The following is a 21,694-nucleotide window of genomic DNA, read 5'->3' as shown; positions in this document are numbered from 1 at the left end:
TCCCATCAACCTCGTTTTTAGAAGAAAGCCAAGTAGAGTCTGTCAAGAGCATGTATGGTATGTATGTCTAGTTCAGAGTCTGTTGGAAGAACTCTCTTTCCTGTTTATACTCAATACCCTACAATGTAGTAAACCTAAACATAAGATTTTTCTCTGCATAATCTCACAGCGGCACAAGATTTTAAAATCTCTTGTCTTTGCCAACTTTACCTCACTGTTTCACTGAGCCAAGTGCTCAGGAAAATGAGTATTCACTGCCAAGGGGGACTGGAGAGGCTGTCTGGGACAGAGGTGCATGGGAACTGTAGTTTGTTTTGTATTTAGCTCCAAGGCTTCCATAAGAAGCATGTTACCCTAAAACAAATAATCCTGGAAGGTTGGGAACATGAAACACATGTCTTTGCTCTATCAGAAGTACATCTTCCCTTCCTTTTTGATTTCGTGCTATTTCCTAGAAGAACCTATATTCCCTTAAGTAGCATCTCACTGAGCTGCTTCTGTTCAACATGGGACATAATCTTCCTCTTCCCTCTTGATTTTCACCATTGCTGCCTCTGTGATTATACCATACACCAGCCAGCACTTTTTCTCACCTCTGCACATAGCCACCAGTCAAGCAGGCATTAGCTTCATCCTATTTGCATCTAAAATCTAGAGACCCATTCCCAGAAGAGCCCATGCAGAAAATACTGATGAAAGTCAATAATAAGTAAGAGTAGTAGTGACAGCCCACTAAATTCAGCAACACTCTGGTAACCTTCCTGGAAATAAATGCAGGCTGTAAGGGGGTGTTTTTTCTTCAAATATATTTCAACATATTTTATTGAAACTACATGCACAGCTCAATAAGAAATTAAAAGATGAGCAAGATTTCTCTTTTTCCCCTCAGCAAATACCATATCCTATTAAGTTACATTAGCTTAATGTAAAATGAATCCTATTTTAATCTAAATTAGACATCAAAAATACATACTTTTTCCTAAGGAGCTAGGAAATATCTCAGTCAAGTGTTAACCACACCATGTAACACCCAAGTAAGAGGATGTTGGGTAGTTAAAATGCCTAAAATTCAACAAGCTTAGCCAAGCATAAATGTTGCCTCAGAAGAATATATTCAACCATTCTACACACCTTGAAATGCAAGTCATTCCAACGTAGTTTAAGTCAGTTGTGGGGAAAAAAAAACGGTTGGAAAATTAGTCTTAAAAACAAGTGATAAATTAGTGCTAGTAGAATAAAATCTGCAATGGAAGAAATTGGCCAGATTTTTACAAAATTGTATAAACAGAGTCATAATGTAAAACTTGTGTCTGTTACTTAGCTCTTGTGCTTTCAAAAGTTGAATTTCCTTTCAACAGTCTCGAAGCCCTTAGGAATATTTTTCAAAATACATTCAGAGATGGATTAACCAGATTGCTCCAGGAATGACACTTTCTGGTTAATTTAATTAACAGGACATCCCCGTATGCCAGCCCTTATTACTGAAATTCTTCCTAGATTGCCTTTTTAGGGAGCGTGTACTGGACTTCATCTTCCCTGGAGAATCTAACATGCTGGATGATTGAGCATCATAACATTTTGCTTCTGAAAATGAAGCAAAGGTTTGGTTACATGGGTACAGAAATAAGGCCCTATTTGAAGGCATAGGGGGAAATATAGGCCATACTCATATCCTTCTTCTCCCTTGTCCTGTTGAGATGTAAAAGCCTACCTAAGTTGGTTGGGATCAGGCTTTTAAAATTGGGGGATAGGATGGTTTCTTAGTCAGGGTTCTCCAGAGAAACAGAACCATGGGGCATGTACAGGGAGAGATTTATTCTAAAGAATCGGCTCATGTAATTGCAGGGACTGGAAAGTTCAAAATCTGCAAAGTAAGCCCACAGACTGGAGACCCAGGGAAGAAGTGATGTTGCAGAGTCCAAGGGCAATGTGGAGGCAGAATTATCTTGGGGATGTCAATCTCTTTTTCTCTTAAGACCTTCAATTGATTGGGTGAGGCCAACCCACATTGCGGAAGGTAATCTGCTTTTCTCAAGGTCTACTGATTTGAATGTCAAATCTTACTAAAAAATACCTTCTCAGCAACATTTAGACTATATTTGACCACATATCTGAGTACTATGGCCTAGTCAAATTGACACACAAAATTAACCATCCCAGGTGGGGTGAGGCATTGTTGAAGAAGTCACAAAATCCTCAACAAGCATGGAAAATATGTGGACGAGAATCAGAGAGCAAATTCATCTGCTTTACCCTAATAGGTCAAAGCAAGAGAAGGGAAGGGCAGAAAGGTTGATTTTATTCCTATTAGTCGAGGTATTTTTTCTTTTAATCACTAGCTGGTTTAAGTATCTACTTTTGTTCTCAAAGTGTCAGGGCCCATGTTAATTGTTCTAATGTTCCATAACTTTGCTCCAAGAAACTTGTGAAATGTCAGGGAGGTGGTAGAAAGATACCATAATGGATAATAATAGTGAATAATGATTGAGTACTAGATATTTTCTATGCATTAGTTTATTTTATCCTCATAACAACCCTCTGAAGTAGGTACCAATGTGTTATCATTTCACACATGAGGAAACTGAGGACTAGAAAACTAAAGTGACCAGCTAAGATCACCTAGCAATGAAAAGTCAGAATAGTGACTCACATGTCTAAAGAATCCCAAAGCCCATGTTCTTACACAGCATATTAAACTGCATCCCTGTTTTCTTTTATTAACGCTCCAGTACATATCAACTGTGTGCTACAAATAAATTGTGTGCTGTTTGGGCTACAAATAAATAGGAAATGATAAGCTGAAGATGTTTGCTGGTCTGTTCGCTGCCTGTCTCTTTTGCCTTCCCACTTAAGGAACCAAGCCATGCCACCTACTGCATGCCAACAGTGGGAATCACTTCCTTATATATTTCCTTGAAGCATTACTGAAAAATAAAATGAAATCAGCACTGAGGCACAGAAAGGCAATTTAGGTATAAACAGCCAAAACAGGCAAGGGAGGTAAATGTAACAAGTACAACGTGAGATACTATACATGAAAGAGTATTAAAAAATTGCCATCGCCCAAAGTCTACCTTGCAAACAAATGCAAATAGTTCTATTCATTAAGCATTCATGTAAGGATACAATGCAGTCTGTATCCTCAAGAAGCTCAGACTCAGAAAAACAAAATTCCAAAGTAAGGGCAAAAAAATTATTCAAACATAATTAAGCACCAATAATAAGTGTTTCAGGCACCTCTGGGAGGTAAGAAAAAAAAACGCTGGCAAATAATTGGCTTCTGTCTTCTAGCTTCTCCAAGAAAACTCAAAGAAAATTGGGATACCTGCCAAGAGGCAGCGAAAATCAGTCAGTGCCACCTTTCAAAAGTGGCATACTTCAACCAGGAACTTCCAGCTCAATAAAGTCCTCAAAACAACTGCCTATGACTTTCCAGATGTTTCATCTTCACAAGCTTTGCTTACATAAGTTGCACTCAAGGAAATAGGAACAACCATGAGTTTTGACAACATTAAGTAATAATATGGCCCAGTTGGCAGGAGCTGCTGCCTCTGGTCTCCAGCACAGGTGGGATTTCAACACAGCCTGGGGTATCCTGCCTCTGTTTCTAGATGTCCTGCAATGGCAGAGCCTGTGCCTGGCTCACTCCTGTTCCCTCAGCACCCTGTGTCTTGTCTGGCTTATAGTGGGTGCCCAATAAATAAGCAAATGAATGAAGTTAACAATCAGATGAGAAATTGCAGGGTAATTTGGGGATGATATTCCCTTCCGTGGCTTCCTTCTCTAATTTTATGATGCTCATTTCAAACAGAGAAGCAGACTTTGGCTTTCTTTGTTTCAGAAGAGGTCTGAAGTCAGTTGCAATGCCTGTCTTGTATGGAAATCCTGAGTCACTGAAACAACTATTATGGATTTTCCAGAGCTGACATAGAGAGGGAAGGGTAACTTTAAGGGCTGGAGGAGGAAAGAGGGAAATGTGTCTCAGGAAAGATGGTAAAGAAGACAGAGGTTGGGGGATCTGCTAAATAGCTAAGACTTCAGGCCCATTGTGACAGCACTCTGAGGGCACTCAAGTTCCACCTCAGCCCCAATTCCAGCACCTCAAGCTCAAGAAAGTCTGCAGGCTGACAAAATGGGGGTCTGCACTTTACCTCCATGCACTCCTTGAGACCATTTGAGATCCAGGAGACCTTTGCACAGCACCCTAGGTAGGGGACAAGAGCAGGAAACATAGAGAAGAAATGTATCCCAATAATGGCCAAGGTTGAAATTAAACCCACCTTTGCAGGATGAGAAAACTTAAGGCAAGATTTAAGAAAATTAAGAAAGGCAATTATTCTTCTGACTATGAGATTATAGATAGAGGGTCACACCTGCTACAGCAGTTTACAAATTGCAAACAAGTGTAAAGCACTCAACTGGTGATGCATTTATCATCCAGTGAAGGCTGATGAGTTAGCAAATATTGTTTTGCATAAAGTACATCCATGCAAAGTCATGCTAGGGTGTGTGGATGCCAACATCACATCCACACACCTGTCAAACATGGGGCTCCAATTTTGAAGGCGGGATCCACATGTGGCCCTATCCAGCAGTTTCTTTAGCCTGACTACTCAAATTACATGTCAATTCCCCAGGATTTATAAATTCATCCTAGTACGAGGATTTATCGTTCATCTTTTTGGCCATCCCACTGCACTCAACTAGTGCTGTTAACTAGTGCTATTAACCAACAATAATAATGATGAAAATAACAAAACTGAAAATATTGCTATCGTTATAGAGTTTTTTCTTTTTTTTTTGAGATGGAGTCTCGCTCTGTTGCCCAGGCTGGAGTGCAGTGGCCGGATCTCGGCTCACTGCAAGCTCCGCCTCCCAGGTTTACACCATTCTCCTGCCTCAGCCTCCCAAGTAGCTGGGACTACAGGCGCCCGCCACCTCGCCCGGCTAGTTTTTTTGTATTTTTTAGTAGAGACGGGGTTTCACCGTGTTAGCGAGGATGGTCTCGATCTCCTGACCTCGTGATCCACCCGTCTCAAGATTACAGGCTTGAGCCACGACGCCTGGCCCGTTATAGAGTTCTTACTCTCTGCCAGGAAATCTACTGACCTCTTTATGTGGATCAGTGAGGTGAAAAACAGGGAAAAAAAACAACTTCTTATTTTGTCATTTTACAGATAAGAGGATTGGTGTTATCTTCATTTTACAGAAGAGGAAACAGAGACTTAGAATGGTTTTTAACTTGCCCATGCTTATGGTAAAGGCGGGATTGAAACACAGGCAATGTGACTCCAGAGCCCATGATTTTTACATGAAATTTTACTGTGGTAAGACCACTTGACATGAGATCTAACTTCTTAACAGATTTTAAAGTCCACAATGCAATATTACTACCTATAGGCAGTATTGTATAGCAAATCTCCGGAACTTATTCACCTTGCATAAGTAAAATTTTTTACCCATTGATTAGCAACTCACTGTTTCTACCTCTTCCCAGCTCTCTGGCAACCACAATTCTACTCTTTACTTCCACAAATTTCACTATTTTACATGCCTCCTATGAGTAAAATTATGCATTATTTATTCTTCTGTGACTAGAGTATTTCACTTAGCATAATGTCCTCCAAGTTTATCCATGTTATCACACATGGCAGGATTTCTTTCTTTTTGAAGACTGAATAATATTCCATGATATGTATACCACATTTTTAAAAATCTATTTGTCTGTTGATGGACAGTTAGGTTGTTGCCATATTTTAGCTACTGTGAATAGTGCTGCAATGAACATCAAGTACTGATATATCTTTGAGATCCTGATTTCAACACCCAGCAGTGGGATTGCTGGATCATATGGTAATTTTATTTTTACATTTTTAAGGAACTTTCACAGCGTTTTCCAGAGCAGCTGTATTCCCACCAACAGTGCGCAAGTATTCCAGTTTCTTCACATTCTCACCAATGCACGTCTTTTGGCTTTTTCATAATAACCATCCTAAGTGGTGTGAGGTGATATCTCATTGTGGTTTTGATTTGCATTTTTCTGACGATTTGTGGCATTGAATATATTTTCACATAACTTTTGTAGGTCTTCTTTTGAGAAATATCTACCCAAGTCCTTTGGCCATTTTAAAATCTGTTGTTTGGCGGGGGGGGAGGGGGGGTTACTATTGAGTCATAGGGAAGAATCCATGCTTTTAACTATTACAAAATATTGCCTCAATATGCAGTTATTAACAAACAAATAAGTGCTAAGTGTTCAAAGATGATTCCATGTAATATACTGTCCAAGCCACAAAGATCCAGAAGTTCCCAACCTCACTATGTCTCTTAATGTCCCAGTCTTCTCACCACTGGAGAAACAGCAACCATGACCTACCTTGTATTCCAGCATTCAGATAAACACCCTTCTAGCTAAACATTATTCCCTGTCCAGGCATACTCCCCTGCATAACGATGAAGGCAGCATTCTTCCTGCTAAACCCAAAGAACTCTGCCTTACTGATTTCCAAGGGGCTGGGATCAGAGACACTCCCTGGGGAAGAGATATTACATCTACAGGAGCAGTAGTTTGAAATAAACATGCACACACATGTGCACACACGCATATGTATATATGTATATGCATATATATACACATATCTGTACATACACTATATATAATATTTTTATTTGGAGAAGTATAAATTACATATTATTCTATAATATAAACAACCACATTCATATATGGTTTATAAACCATATCAACCATATTCATATATGGTGTATAAACCATATCAAACATACATAAACCAAATTTGGTTTTTTATTCGTATTTTACTATGTGAAATATAATAAAATCATCTTGGATGGTGGGGAAGTCAACAAGATTGATGATTTTCAAAGATGAGAGGAGTAAGTTTTGATACTGGGAGCTAACTTACTTTATCTTCAGAACACCTCTCTGAGGAGAGCCCTTATTTTAGTTTGGGCTCCCAAACTAAGAATTTGATTGGAAGTGTTAGGAAGTGTTCCCATGACTGGTGGTGGTGGGGAAGGAAGTGAGAAAGTACACCGGGTAAGGGAAGGAAAGGAAGCCAATCTAGGGTGCCTTATAAGCAAAGTCTTACCTAGTGAAACTGCTCAGTCCCTCAGGGAACTCTGGAGACAGTGTAGGCAGTGATTCTCAAAGTGTGGTCCCCAGACCAGCAGCATCAGCATTAACTGGGAATTTGCTAGAAGGGCAAATTCTCAAGTACCTACCCCAGACTTGCTGAATGAGAAACTCTGGGGTGGAGCCCAGCACCTTGTATTTTAACAAGCCCCACTGGGATTCTCATGCACATGGGAGTGTGCAGGTAGCACACCTCCAAGTTGTCATAATCAGGAAAGGGAGCCAGAGTATTTAATCCACACCTATCATTGGCTAAGTGCTAATGGGAGGGAAAGTGCACCAGCAGCTGGCATTTATGACAATTTTAGAGATCCACAGGGTCTGGAGAGGCACTGACTGTGTCTGCTACAGAACTCTTACTCTTTCTTTTCCAAAGAGGTCAGTGAGGCTGCTGTGACTTGCCCAAGGCCACACAGCTGATCAGTGTCAGAATCAAAATTCAAATCTAGATCTGTCTGACTCCAGAACCAATCTTTTAACCAAAATACTATACTGCTTCAAGATGGGCATTGGTGAAAAAAAATTGTAACACCTACACTTCTACAACAGCTCAAGGCCCCTTCCTCTTGCCTTCTCTGGCTTCTTTTGCTCAAGTAAACATTTTCACTGAATGAACCAATCACTTAGGTTTAAATATCAATGGCTTGTTTGCATAACAATCATTTTGTTGATAACAAATCTACTTCCTTCATTTAGAGAGCTTCAACACCACTAACCTAAAAGATCAGTTGAGGGCAGAATTATTTCCTTCTTAGAATTTTATGGGAATAGTGCATTCTACAGGGAGTATCCAAAATAGAAAAGCTTGCCTTCTAGTCCAGTCTGTAGTGATATCTATTTATATTTTGATGAAACGAAGCATATATAATAAAGATTGTATAAATTTGTTTTGCAAATAATCCAAAATAACTGCTTGGAAAGAATCATGATTAATGGAAAAATTTCTAAGTAATAGCCTTTCTTTTCACCAATGTAGCAACAACCAGCAAAACTTGGAGAATAGCTATTTCATAAGTGTGATGATTCAATGCAACTGATTTACAAACTGCTATGTAACATGTAGTATACTGTTCCTCAATTTGGGTTTCATTGACCCTCAAGACTTTATAGACTGTGCATTGCCTTTCACGAGTTGTACAAGTGTTTTATTATTGTCACTTAAATTATAATCTTAAAAAAAATTTAACGGTCATAACAAGAAAACTGCTGTGATACTTTCTAGTTGAAAAAGAGTCTAATTATATTAAACTACATCATCACTGGTGTTTCTGCAATTAAAGTCTTCAAATGTATTTCAAGGAGTTCACCCAATTTTTCCTATAAAAAATAGTCCATATAATACTCAAGTTTGAGAACCATTATATAGTAGATTGGACCCTTGCTACTCAAAAGTATGGTCCCTGGATCAGCAGCAGCAGCATCTCTCGGGAGATTATTAGAAAGGTATAATCTCAGGCTCCATCTACATCTACTGAATCAGAATCTGCACTGGATTCCAGCACAAGAAGCTCTGAGACTGGATCCCAACGCCAACACTTACCAAATGTGTTATTTAACCTTTCTGAGTTTCAGGGTTCTCATCTGTAAATGAAGATGATAATGTAAATTCCTACCTCCTAGGTTTTCCATGGGGATTAAAGAATGTACATAAAAGATGTCAATCATATAGTGTAACACAAAGCACTCAATAAATATTAGCTATTACAGTATTTTCCTCAAAACAGCAAGAATAAAAATATCATATAGGTGGTTTTCTATTTTAGCCAATAAAATGATGTATCTTCAAAATGCTCATGGCTGACATTACCTTTGACATTTGGGGAATATACACTTGGATTTCCTACCAATTTGTTAGTGAATGAAAGACCTAATATTGATTTGTTTAATGGCAATGTGTAACCTGATAGTTTATCAAATTCTCTGTGCAGTACAAGTAGATTTCCAGAAACAGCATTTAAACTCCACTTGAGAGAAAAATATTTGTTTGCTGCAGAAATCAGGAGAGTAAATTGGAAACTCTCCTACTGAGAGACTTGCATTGAGAAGACGACTCAGGCCATACAATTCATATTTACATCTTTTCTTCAAAGCCCCTAAAATATTGACTCATATTTTAAAACACAACATCGAGCCCAATTCAATGTGACTGAAATTAAGACACACAGACAGCCTCATCATGTCGTTATGGCAACTTCTCACAAAACTGTCCTTTTAGTCATTGAACAATTGCTAATTTTCTTGCTTTGCAAGGAAGCCCCAGTTGCTTCCTCAGAAGGCTCAGCCGGGTATCAAAAGAAATTGTATATGATGGTGATAGAAGCATTCACAATGGTCACTTTTGGGAAAATAACATTTTATTATTAGTCACGCTTTGCATTTCAACTTGTTTTCCTCTTCAGCATGCCATTTGTGGTGTCTCTGATTTCTGATAGTTTAGCAGACTGTCACAATAAAGAGACTGGTTGAAACTTTGCTTTTTTTCTAAATCCCAGGATGGTACAAAACCCCAAAATCATCTAAAACTGAGAGGGATTTTCAGATGGAATCTCTGTCATCTCTGTGTCCTTCGAGTCTAACTAACAGACCTACTGGATGAACATCAGAGAATCACTGAAGTTCTAACTTGTATTTTAAAGTTATTTACATATTTTCCAAAGTGCATAAGAATTATTTTAGTATTTTACTTTTCCAGGACTAACCTGGAATAATTTATGAAACAAATCAGGTAGTGGTTGTAACTAGAACCATGCTTGAAACTCAATGAAAGTGTTTAAAACAAAGATCTTTATTCATGAAACATTAAAAATTCAGAGAAACTGTTCTAGATTAAAGGAAACTAAATAGACACAATAACTAAATAAAATGTGGTATCCTCAACTGAATACTGGAGTGAATAAAAAAAGCAGTCTAAGGATATTCCTGGGACAATCGGAGAAATTTGAATATGAGCAGTATGTTAGATAATGATCTTAAGGTTAAATGCCCAAATATAATCACTGTACTGTGATCATGTAGGATAATTTCCTTGTTCTTAGAAGTTGATTGCTGAAATATTTGCTACAATGTCTGCAATTAATTTTCAAATGGTTTAAAACATATATACCCATACATACATACACATACACACACTATAAATAGATTAAAAAAGCAAATGTGGTAAATGTTAACAACTGACAAATCCAGGTGAAAAAATGTAAGATTTATCATTGTGCTATTCTTAGTAATAAAAAGTGGGGATGGAGAAGTCTTTTTTGATTAAAGGATTCAAATCTGATGGGGGGGAAATAGAAAAAAATAAAGATTCATGTAACAAGGGAATATGATAATCTGATAGTGTATGAAATTTTACAATAATTCTTTTAGGATCAAAAGCATCCATATAAGAGTCGTCTCCATAGAGATAATATTTGACCCGAAATACATAAATGTATTTTGTTACACATAAGAAAATACCTTTAAAATAACACAACTAGAGTGAAATGATCCAAGACAGCTACAGAAGTGCCAGAAATAGTCATGAAAGCAAGCAAGAAAAAGGACTAGATATCGTAGACATGTCCTCTCAGATGACAAGTCTGTAGACAGATGACGGACAGAGCCCAGAACCTCAGCTTTCAACCACATGTGTAAGCATTGCGGCCATTGCATGGCCTCTTTCAGAATGTCTAAAACCACACAATCACTGAACTCATTAGCTCATAAGCTTTTGAAACAGCAGAAAAGATCCAATAAACTAGTATAGTTTCTCAAATTCATCTTAATAATGGGTATAAATCTGACAAATATTCCTTTTATTCATGTCTATTTTTCTTATAAATTGTTTTCATATTTTAAAAAACTGATCAATCTAATTCTTCTTCCAGTTACATCCTTCAAATATCATTACACACACAGCATATGGACTAGTAAAGTGTGTGAGCTCTGAAGTCAGCTTGCCAGAGGTTGAAATTTACTAGCTATCCACTCTTAACCTTTTGGAGTCTCAGAGTCCTTATCTGTAAAATGGGGCAAATAAACATCTTTTTTAGCTCACAGATTTCCTGTGCTGGTCAAATTAGGTATGCTTTTGAGATCGAGCCAGACAATATTATTTGTAACTCATTTCAATGTATCTATATCCACTTATTTCTTTAAAAAAAGAGATAGGAATATTTGAAAGCTACACATAGCACAACAACTTGCCTACAGTAAAAAGACTAGAAAAATACTAACACATAATCATGTAGGGTTCCTGGGAACCCCATAGAGAGGAAGAAAGTATATCATACACTTTGGTGTTTTTAAAACCTGAGTTTACATCTCTAATTTCTTCTCTTTAACTGTGTATTCTTTGAGACATTTGAGATCTTTCTGGTTCGTGCCCTCATCTGGAAAATGGAAATAATAACATCTCTGCATGGAGATGACAAAGTGTGGGTACAATGCCTACCACACTGGAACTACTCAAGAAATGGAAGTCAATCATTCTAATGCCACCAGCCTACTATGCAAGTAAGTCTGTCCAATAACATAAATGTATATACCACATTTTAAAAATAATAATATTTCAGATAGCTTCAGACATAGTCCATAGCCATTGAAATGTTTACCACTTCTAGCAACTGGTTTGTAGACACATTGATTGAGTTTTCCTTTGGTTTACTTTTTAACTGAGGTATAATACATGCAGTAAATGAGTTACTTTTTTTTTTTTTTTTTTTTTTTTTTTGAGACAGAATATTGCACTGTCACCCAGGCTGGGGTGCAATGGCGCGATCTCGGTTCATTCCAACCTCTACCTCCTGGGTTCAAGCGATTCTCCTGTCTCAGCCTCCCAAGTAGCTGGGATTACAGGCACACACTGCCACACCCAACTAATTCTTTATATTTTAGTAGAGACAGGGTTTCACCGTGTTGCCCAGGCTGGTCTCAAACTCCTAAGCTCAGGCAATCTAACTGCCTTGGCCTCCCAAATGTTACATTTTTAAAGCGCACTAATCACAAGGCACAGCTTAATGAACCTGCATATATATACATATGTACACTCCCGTGTACCACCACCTTGATCAAGATGTAAAGCATTTCCAGCATCTTCAGGCTGCTTGCAGTAAGTACTCATCCCTGGAGGGAACCACTCTTCTGACTTCTGCTACTATAATTTCGTTTTGCCTATTCTTTGCATGTACTCTTTTCTTTCTTTCTCTCTCTCTCTTTCTTTCTCTCTCTCTCTCACTCTGTGTGTGTGTGTGTGTGTCTAGTATATAGTATGTTTTCTTTTGAAAACACATTAAAATTTCCAGTGTTAGCTGGGCACAGGGGCTCAAGCCTATAATCCCAGTGTATTGGGAGGCAGAAGTGGGAGGACTGCTTGAGGCCAGGAGTTCAAGACCAGCCTGGAAAATAGAGCGAGACTTCCATCTCTACAAAAAAAAAAAAAAAAAAAAAAAAAAAAAAAAGTGTGTCTCTGATGAGGCAGATTCCTGGACTCTTCCAGGAATTTTTTTCTTATTAATTTTTTGTTTTTATTGGAAGTCCTTTGTCTTGCTTTTATATTCATTTGTTGTTTGTTTGAGATCAATGTTCTGGTCATGTTCTGCATCCAAACCATCTTTCAAGAACTGAATGGTTACTACTTGCGTTGTTCTACTGAAAGAAAAAACATGGGTGTGGGCATTCAAGTATAGCCTCTAAAAAAAGAACACACAAGTGGTTGCTGGGTGCTGTTATATAATCACACATATTCTGACATACAAGGCTTAAAGCATGAATGTTTCCTTTTTGAAGGGGAAGAAAAGGAAAAATCCAATTGTGTAGAGTTTTAGGACAAGAATATTATATGAAGAAACTGTAGCTCCAAGAGATAGTGGCTGAAAGGACAGAATTAGAGAAACAGAAGCAGCAAGAAATTACGGCAAAGTCTTCTAAAAATAAAATAGGATGATAAGCTCAAGAAAACAAAGGCTACTTTTGCTAAGTCAGCGGTGAGAGAAAATAATGAAAGATGCAAAGAAGAATGATTATGGAGCTACTATTTTGTCTCAGCCTTTAGCACAAAGAATGAAGGAAGCAGGAGCTCAGTAAGATAAATATTAATGAGTCTCTGGGAATATCAAGAAACAGAATTAATAAGAGGCAGGTAAAAGAATACTTATACAATTTAAATATTTATAAATCAGGAGAGCTGGGTGAGATTCATTTGAACATATTCAAAGAACCAGCTAAGGCAGGACATACCTGCAATACTAGTGTTTGTCGTAGAGACCTATGTACCAGGGAAATTTAAGCAGGCTGATTTAGTGTTGGAGATAAAGCAGCCAAAAGCAGATACAGGAAAAGGTGGGCTAGTTAGCGTATCCAAACTACCAGTCAAAATTCTAAATGAAATCATAAATCAGTCCATGAGCATCTTGAGAAAAATAACATAGTAAGTCATAGCCAAAGAGGTTCATAAAAAACAGAGCCTGTCAAAGCAACTTAATCCATTTTGGGATATGCTAAGAAATGTGGGTTGTAGACATAGTTTACAGAGGCCCTGCAGATGCCACCAGACAATTCAATTTGAACCCATCTTGGTGATGGAATGGCTATTACTCCCACTGTTTCCAACAGAGAAGGGCAATTTCACCTGCACATTTAATATGCAGGGATAGGGTTCTCTGTTCATTCCACATCATAGCCCAGAACGGAGTTAATTTGGTTATTAGCTAAATAGAGTCAGTGCCCAGAAGTATCCAAATGAGAATGAAATATATTGACAATTCTGTTATCCAAATGAGAATGAAAGATAATGAGAATTCTGGAGTAAACTGGACTGACATCTTTCAGAAAAACAATATATATGTGTATGTGTATGTCTGCAATTATCAGGATAATTCAAGGAAAACAAATACTATTGCTCGAATTGATCATATAATGATGGAAAATATAAGAAGACGTGAAAACAAAGCCCCTTTTATAAAATACAAAGACCTGATCGTGTCACCAGGCTCTGCTGAAACTGTTCAATGACTTCCCAGGGTTCTTAGGCCAGAACCCTCAGCCTCCCCTCCAGGCCTGTCTAGTCCGTCTGTGCTCTTCTCTGCAGCATCACTGGCACCACACCCCTCCTTGCTCTGGGCAAGCCAGCTCCTCTGGCCTTCTTTCAGCTCTTGTTCTTGCCACTGAGACTTTGTATGTGCTGCCCTTGCTTTTACTTACCCTAGCTACTCATTCTACAGTTTTCTCCTCAAATCCCACTTTGGGAGGTAAACCTCCCTTTACATCCCAGAACATAATATTTTCATTGTAATTGGCTCTAATAAAACCAATTTTCTTCCCAGAAATACTTATTTTAGAATGTAATTTTATACTCATTTTAAAAAATTAGTGTAGTCCTCCTCCACTAGACTGCAAACTCCACCAGAAAAGGGACTGAGTATGAGTATTTCACAATTGTACGTCCAGGACGTAGCACAGTCCCTACGTACAATAAATATTTGTGATCAGATAAAAAAATAACTAGGAGTATGTGTGTGTATATATATGAGTGTGTGTGTGTATATATACTGTATATATATATAACTGTATATATATATATATATAACTCTGTGTGTGTGTGTGTGTATATATATATATATATATATATACAGGGAGTTGGGCTCCCTTAAGGTTAGATAGAAAGGACATCTCTCTATCCAGAATACTATTCTCTTCAGTTTCCCTTTCAAGTACAATAATAGGAAAAAAAAATTAATGAGGGTCCTGTTGACAGAGGTGTAAAAACATGAGGCAGCTAAAACTTGAATTGTTGAATTCTACATTTTCACATTATATTTACCTGTGATGTGTTCCAAAATTTCATTTCATGGTGATAATGAATCTATGGGAAATTAGCATTCTATCACTCTTCACATGAGAGTGTTAGTGAAGGTTTTCCAAGTCATGTATCCTGCATAAAATGAAACATTTTTCAGGTAACCAACTTTGTAGCACACTCTTTCTATCTCAACAGTGTTCATCTTTACATCTCGGAAGGACCTAAGCCTAGAATTAGAGACAGCCATGAAGTTAGAGAATAATATTTTATTCTAAGGTCAATCACTGACAGGGAATTTTCTCCCATGATGCATGGATGTTTATATTTTTTAATAGGAATTTGTAAGTTAATAAGTAACCAGCCCCCTGCAAGCAAGGTTTTGACATATCCAAGGTCACACCAAAATTTGTGACCCACCTGGGACTAGAACTCAGACTTCTAGTTTCAGTCCACTGATCTTTTGTTAGTTCCTTCATTTATTGAGCAAATAAAACCTGAATGGCCCCCATGAGTCTGGCACTGTGTTGGTCACTGGGGAAACAAAGATGGAGACACTGCCCCTGTCCTTGTGGAATTTATTATTTGATGAAGGAGACCAAAGAAGAATGAATAAATACAACTGTGGCAAATGCTATTTGTAGCCACCACTCTTGGTGCCCCAGGTTGCATTTCCTCGGTTTGCCTCTGATTTCAGCTGCAGCTGTGGTGGACAGCTCCCGTGCCTGCTGACAGCTTCCCTCCTGCCCAGAGATGGCCCCTGCAGGATTTGGCTCAGACTCTGGCAGAGCAGCCCAAAGAGTGGTGTGACTCTCCCTGAGAGCAACCTTCAATCAGAATGGGATGCGATTAGGTAGATAAATATTCCATCCTTCCATCATTCAGAAGAACCATCCAAGATGCGTTCTACATGGTTCCTGAGAGGATCCCCTCATGATTGAGCCCCAGTGTCCACAGAAAGAACCAGCTCACTAATGTACCTATAGAGGCTTTTTCTCCTTCCCAGTCTCTCTCTTCCCCACTTCCTCACTCCTGCTTCCTAATAATCACCTCTGCCCAAATAAACTTCCTGCTCCTAAACCCTCGTTTCAGGTGCTGCTTGTAGAGGAAGTCACACCAATACACAATATCAGTGAATGAATTAATGCAGAGAAGGTACTGGAACCACGGTTGCAAACTGAAGTCTCTTTTGTTGGCTATCTACAAGGTCATTGTCTACAGTGCAATAGTTGTTTTTGTTTTACCTACTTGAAGATCATGTTGTTAAGTGTTGGGTGTGGGGGTGCAGGAGTGGAGTTTCTAGGTCAGAGCTGAATTGCTTCTCTAAAGAAACATAAATATATGTGTGGGAAGAAGGAAAACATTCAGGAGCAGAGAAAGCCAAGCTGGCACACCTAAGAGGAGAAAAGGTGAGCAGGAGAGAGGGTGGAAAAGATCTGAGTGTTGCAGATCTGAGTCAAAAAGATCTGAGTGTTGCTTTTGGAAAATGGAATGCTGGGGAGGTGTGATCTAAAATCCGCTGAGCTTTCCCCAGGCTTACACTGGGCCCTGTGTACCTTGAAGCTCTTGGGACCATACACAAAGGAGATGGCTTCAGAGTCAGTTCTGTGACTTCAGTCTGAGCGTCTACTCCTGGGAACTGATCTGCTCACAAAGATTCCCACCAAACAAAGGACAGTGAACAAGAAGTCGAACAGCAAAGATGTAATGAAATGTCTAGTTAGGGCGAGCATTCCTTAGGCTTTTCTATGAAAACCACTACTTATTTACAAGTCATGCCTTACAGGGCAGGAAAAAAGATTCATAATGAGGAAAATATTCTCAATCATCATAAATCAGATCCAGTCACTCTCCTGTGATGCTTCCCACCGTATTGCAATGATGTCTGGGTTACAGCCCCAGCTCCCAGCCTAGTGCCTGGCATGCAGTGGCACACGGTACATACTTATGAGAGAAAACCAGGAAGAAAGAAAAGAAGGGAGAGAATTAGATAGCTGGCTATTCAATCAATGAGTCATTAATCAAAAGATTTTAACAATGATGTAAATTCAAGATCAGTGCACTGAACCCAGTACATTAAATCTTCATGAGGATGAAAACAATAACATAAATCAGAATCTTCCTGGATCCTTTGGGTTAGGGATGGTTATGAAGGACTGGGGAGTGGGTGGATAGAACACTATGTTGCCATGGAGCAAGTGGGAAAAGGTTTTCTTTTTTTTCCTTTCATTTGAAAACATCAGTGGGTAAGAGGATGCTCTCTTATTAGTAATGAGATATGGGCTTCCTTCCAGAAAGTGACAGAGATTTTTCCAGCAAATCCATAGCCTTTGATGTGAGCACTACTGAGAAAATATCTTCAGCTGTGCAAGCATGGAAGAGAAATTTGAAGAAGGCATTTCATGTTCTCCTCTGTTGTATCTTTGATGTACACAAAGGATTTAGTCCTAGAAGATGAAGACCTTACCCGTTTTCTTCTCCCTTGAGGAGAGCTTTGTTCCACATTTTCCTGTGGGGGCATGATCCTGGTGAGTAGGTGGCACATAATTATTGGATGTTTTCATTATCCAAGTATTTGTTATCCAAGTCCCTGTAGACAACAGGTTGCAAAAAAAGCAAAAGTCATCATAACAGCAAAATATTTACCAATGAACTTACCACTTATTACCCCGACTTTAAAATTCCTTGCCAATTACAAATTATAATTACAAATTATCTATATTACAGTACAAATCTAAAGCAAATCGACTGCTAAGACAAGTGCAAATCTTTTAAAGGATACAGAGTTTCATACAGACAATCAAAGTGATCTGGGAGAAATGCTCTATATATAAGAAAAGCCTTTGACAAATGACAGTATTGCCTAGTTATACTACTTAACAGCTGAAAAAGAAAAAGAACTCATAAAGGCGATGACATAATAGCACTTATCAAGAAAATGTTGTGTATACTGAAGGAAGAAACTCAGGGAAATTGACCAATGCTGATTTTTTTCTCAAAATGACCTTTATTATGAACTTGCTGCTAAACTTAAACATGAAGTGAAAGATGCCATTAACGTGCTACCATAAAATTTGTGTGGAAAGATTATACCCCCAAAACTCCTATTCATTCTTCATCTTCAACATTGGTTCATGATTGTAATTATAACCTATATAATTACTGATTATATTAAAATAGGGGTTAAAAACTAAATTTAGTTTAAATTTTTAAGTTGAGTTCTCATCAAGTCTTTTGTCCCACTATTTACTTGAACAAGTGGCCCCTGTATCAAATGGCTTCACTCTCAGTGACCTCTGCATAAAGAAGACTTCTCCTCCTGAATCCGTCGATTTCTCCCACCAGCTCTGTCACTGCCTTAATTCAGACCACCATCCTTTCTCACTTAGATTACTACTACAAGGGCCTCCTATTGCCCCTGTCTCCTCATTTACCTTCTACAGTTCTTCCTCCCCACCGTAGCCAGATGGGATCTTCTCAAATGCCAAAATAGCAATGTCACTCTCCTACTTTCAATCCTTTCATGGGGTCCATCTTCCTTCATTGTGTATACTTCTTAGCACACCTTACAAAGTCCTTCATGACTGAACCCCTTTCTATGTTCAACTGGTTCTCTCTCCAACATCCTCAGCTCCAGCTCCTATACAGCTGTCCTCTTCATTCCAGTTTCTCATCATTCCCCAGTGCACTATTGTCTCACAGCTCTGGCTGTTGCGCCAGCCTAATGCCTGCTCAGCTTTCAGTTCTCAACTTAGAAAACTTCATCTAGGAAGCTTTCCCAGATTACCCAGGTTAGGTGCCCCTCCTTAATGGTCCCATAGCATCCTGTACAACTGACTATACTGAAGCACTTAATTTTATATTTATGGTTAGGGGTGAAGGCAAGGACTAAGCCTGACATACCAAGAGTCTGCAGCACCTTGCTTAGTCCTTGGCCCAGAGCAGATGATCTAGTAAGTGCCTAATCAAGAAATAAGTGGATGGATGGATGCAACACCAAGCAAACCAAAGCGAAATAAATATTATGTCACAAAAGGAATGACACCAAGCAATTAAGCTGAGGCATCTTGAAGTCTTGTGGGTAAGAAATCAGAAAGACATCAAAACTGTTCACAGCGATAATTTCTGGGGAGTAAGATTGAGGGAGTGCAAGAAAGGAATTTCATTTTTTTTTTTATTTTATACACCTAGTAAGTGTTAGACATTTCCATAAGTATGAATTACCACTATAATTTTTTTTTTTTTTTGAGACAGACTTTCGCTCTTATTTCCCAGGCTGGAGTGCAATGGCGCTATCTCAGCTCGCCACAACCTCTGCCTCCTGGGTTCAAGCAATTCTCCTGCCTCAGCCTCCCGAGTAGCTGGGATTACAGGCATGTGCCACCATGTCCAGCTAATTTTGTATTTTTAGTAGAGACAGTGTTTCTCCATGTTGGTCAGGCTGGTGTCAAACTCGCGACCTCAGGTGGTCCACCCGCCTTGGCCTCCCAAGGTCCTGGGATTACAGGTGTGAGCCACTTGGCCCAGCCAAGATTTCTCTGGAAGTATTACTTTCAATAGCAAAAACAGCAACTAGTTTTGCACCAACCTAATGTCATGCCTTTAAGTGCACGATTTCAGGTGCCTGCCTTTCAACCAACACTCAGTGAAGGAGCAGGAGAAACATTCTAAATGCTTGTCCTGCCATGGCCCCCACTGTCGTGGCTCCTGCTCTGCTCTCCTGCTGCCGCTGCAAGGAGACATCAACTGTGAGTTTTAAATTAGAGGCGATTCGCCTCTGACACCTGCTCCCATGTCTTCATTTGAAAGTTTCTATTCTCAATTTTTTTTTTTTTTTTTTTTTGAGATCTCAATTTTTTTTTCCTAAAATACCTGCAAATAGAGAAACTTAAAAATAAAAGCCATCAAAGAAATAAATGTTCTGGCATTTTAGCTTACTTGTTAGGTTATGTCTATATCTCAAGGAGTTTTGACTGTCATGGAATAACGTATCCTGAGAATTTGATGTATTTTCCTCAGGAAAGTGAGACTGATTTGGGGGGAAGGATGGGGTACCTGTGGAGGGAAGGAAATTTTCACTTTTTACTGTGTACCCTTCTGTACTGATCCAAAAAGTTTACAAGAAAAGCTCATATTACTTTTATAATAAAACAAAAGCTAATTAAAAATGCAAAAGCAAATATTGGCAAGCACTTCGCGAGGCTTTTAAAAAATACATTAACACTCCTGGCAACTCCGCAAGGTAGATATTATCTTCATTTTTAAAGATGAAGAAACTGAGACTCCAAGAAGTTCTAGGACTTGTCCAAGGTCATAAAGTTAATAAGCAGCCAACTGAGGACCAAAACACAAATCTTATTTGAAGGCTAAGGTATAGCTCCTTTAAAATGTAATACACAATGTTTTGTTTTATTAAACAAGCTGATAGTGGTTTGCTTGGAAGATAAGTGTGTTACTTTAGGAATAGAGAGAGTTTTTTTTCTTAGTTTAGAGCAGTAATAAAGCTTAGGGATACAAAATAAATGCCTTTCTGGAATAAGGTATCCAAATAGGAATTATTTTAGCTGCCAAATTGAAAACAAATTTCCTTCTAACACTATTATTAGTATCTTAAGCATGATCATATTTCCTAAATATTATCTCTCATGTTTGGCAACAACAAAGCCTTAGACATAGAGCCTTGCATAGAGAAAACAATTAATACTTATTTTAAATTTGTTAAAACATGAATATGTCTGTATTTAAATGCACGTGTGTGTGTGTTTTCATGTATGTATTTGCATATTCTAGAAAAATATACATTCAAATTTTAGCTGTTGTACTCAAATGATGAGATTAGAAAAACTTTTAATGCTCTGGAATTTTGTAGACTTTTTCAATTCTCTCTCTCTTTTTTTTTTTTTTTTTTTTTTTTCTTTTTTGAGATGGAGTATTGCTCTATCACCCAGGCTGGAGTACAGTGGCACGATCTCGGCTCACTGCAACCTCTGCCTCACAGGTTCAAGTGATTGCCCTACTTCAGCCTCCTGAGTAGCTGGGACTACAGGCACATGCCACCACACCCAGCTAATTTTTTTATTTTTAGTAGAGATGGAGTTCTGCCATGTTGGCCAGGCTAGTCTCGAACTCCTGACCTCAGGTGATCCACCTGCCTCAGCCTCCCAAAGTGCTGGGATTACAGGCGTGAGCCATCGTGCCTGGTCGACTTTTTCAATTCTCTAAAATGGCTATTTGTTACTTTTATAAGCAAAAGGAAAAGAGTGGGAATTGTGCTCCAAGATAAGGAGACATTATAAAACCATAGCAGTCATGTGTATTGGTTTAAGGATAGACAAACTGACCAACGGAACAGAACAGAGAACCCAGAAATACATATGAATATTTGATACCTGACAGGTAATAGAAGCAGCGTGTGCTGGGGCAGGGTTGGGTAGAGGACAGGGAGAGGAAATTCAATAGATGAGCTGGCAAAAACAGCCTTCCATCATAGAAAAACATTATATTGGGCCCCTACCTCAAATCATATTCAAAAGTCAATTATAGATATATAAAGGACTTAAGTGTCACAAATAAAACTTTAAATTTAAACTTTCAAAAGAAATTAAAGGAGATTGAGAGAAATTTGTTAAACAAGATACAAAGAGTGCTAATCGTTAAAGAGGAGATTGATAAGTCAATGCCATTAAAACCAAGAACTTATGCTAATAATAACTTAAAGAAATTAAAAAAAACCAAGTCACATGCAGGAAGAAGATATTTGCAATTATATAACG

The 21,694-nt window shown here is 38.4% G+C and overlaps 1 protein-coding gene across 22 annotated transcripts in view; it reads right to left on the bottom strand.

Moving 5' to 3' along the window:
* LOC103247284 (extended synaptotagmin-2-like) overlaps nucleotides 1-21,694 on the bottom strand; it is a 103,982-nt gene that overhangs the window by 10,306 nt on the left and 71,982 nt on the right. For 11 of the 22 annotated variants that reach the window (XR_012092476.1, XR_012092483.1, XR_012092484.1 and 8 more), the window contains 3 exons: nucleotides 19,860-19,976; nucleotides 17,389-17,511; nucleotides 14,946-15,056 (listed from right to left, as the gene is read on the bottom strand). The gene's annotated coding sequence lies outside the window, so the exon portion shown is untranslated. Of the gene's footprint in view, nucleotides 1-2,848; nucleotides 12,776-14,945; nucleotides 15,057-15,175; nucleotides 16,866-17,388; nucleotides 17,512-19,859; nucleotides 19,977-21,694 lie in introns of those variants that run through there. The other 11 variants (XR_012092482.1, XR_012092486.1, XR_012092492.1 and 8 more) reach the window with 6 other exon arrangements.

Source organism: Chlorocebus sabaeus, unplaced genomic scaffold, assembly GCF_047675955.1.
Source record: "Chlorocebus sabaeus isolate Y175 unplaced genomic scaffold, mChlSab1.0.hap1 unalloc_scaffold_581, whole genome shotgun sequence".
Lineage (NCBI taxonomy): Eukaryota > Metazoa > Chordata > Mammalia > Primates > Cercopithecidae > Chlorocebus > Chlorocebus sabaeus.
This window is presented reverse-complemented; position numbering and strand designations above follow the sequence as displayed.